Here is a 1,820-nt window from a genome sequence, read left to right as displayed (position 1 = left end):
CAAAAAAGTTGTTATTTAAAAATTTTGTTGGATATTTATGAACTATTTGTCAAAATAGGTTTGATATATTTTAGGAGATTACCCTATATTTATTTTATGCTGGAAGTTTTTATGCTGGAGATTATCCTATATTTATTTTATGCACCAAGTTTTAATGAAACTTGGTGTAATTTGATTTTATATATATTTAATGCTCCAAGTATACGCAGAAGATACTCAAAAGGTACAGTTCTATCAGTTCTCAAAAATTGTTCTGCACGCGTGTTTTTGTTTACATTACAATTTTTTAAATTTTGTATGGTTTGGACTTGCCCATGCAATATTGCAATAAAATAAATTCACAACCAAAATCACCACCAGAGTCTCAAAGTTCTAAAACACCTTTTTTTTTTTCAGGAGGAAAAATTATTCAACGTTCCTCACCAAATATTCCTGGAACTGTCACTGATCTTATGTTGTTGTTTTTTTATTAGTTTACATTGTTTACATGTCGTAATTTAAACATATAAACTTGGAATCTGGAAAAAGATCATATCGATCTTGTCGCCAGAGCCATATAAAAATTACAATATTAATATAATATAAAATAAAACAGGTAGTTTATAAAAAGTAACAATCAAAACATTTAAAATAATAAATGCCTAAAATAATATCTCAAAAATATTTGAATATTTTATCCGTTAAAAAATAATATTCTTTAAGTTTTTTTTTAAAACAGAAAAAGAGATAGATGAATCTCAATTAGGACGGACTATTTCATTCCAGAGATAACCCAGTCGGCAAATTTAGTTGTAAATGCGCATTAGAAACTCGTTTAAATACGTATCGATGTGGTATGTATGTTAGCCATTTTATCGTGTCGAACACGCATTAGAAATACGCATTAGATGCGTATAAAGACAGGTATGCAATACGACGCCTACTGAGTATCAGACTCGCATTTGAAACTCTTGTAAACACGTATAAAACACGATAACCAGAGAATATTCAATACGATATTTTCCTGGTATTACATGCGCATTTAAAACTTTCCAGAATACGCATTATTTACAAATATATGTTATATATGTTAGCCATTTTATGCCTATTGAGTATCAAACTCGCATTTAAACACGTATAAAACATGATAACCAGAGAATATTCAATACAATTTTATTAACTAATATGAATTCATAACATAATGATAATGACTAGCAGTAAGCAACCCGTAATACGGGTTATGAGTTATTAAATCATTAATAACAATAAAAACACATTTATAACTTGATATATTATCTAAAATATTAAATACAAATTTATCTATAAATATTTTAACTTTGACTCCGTATCAGCAACGTCATTGCTTATAGGTAACGACATAAAGACCGCATTAACATCAGTTGAGTTCTTTTTAAAATCTGTCACAACACAAGTACCAGAAAAAAAAAAGTCAAGTAAAGCCTGCAAATACCTAAAAAAAGACATAAAAAAAAATTACAATTTTTAATTACAAAAGTACTATTTGCATTTTATTGTTAGTAGAATTAGGATAATAATAACAGAAAATATATGAACCTGTCATTTCGAAAAGGGCACAAGTCCATTTACTAAAACTTTTCAAAATCAACAAAAATATGATTTTTATTAAAATAATGTCTAGGTTGCTAAAGAAATTAAGCATAGAAGTAGATAAATAAAGAACTTATATAACTTATGTATTTTTTATTTTTTATAAAAAAAACATAAATCATACAGAAATTTTTAATTCAAACTTATAAACTTACTGCTAAAAGTTTTGGACTTATGTCCTATTCGAAATGACAGGTTCATATATTCTGTCT

Source organism: Hydra vulgaris, chromosome 01 (assembly GCF_038396675.1).
Source record: "Hydra vulgaris chromosome 01, alternate assembly HydraT2T_AEP".
NCBI lineage: Eukaryota > Metazoa > Cnidaria > Hydrozoa > Anthoathecata > Hydridae > Hydra > Hydra vulgaris.
This window is presented reverse-complemented; position numbering follows the sequence as displayed.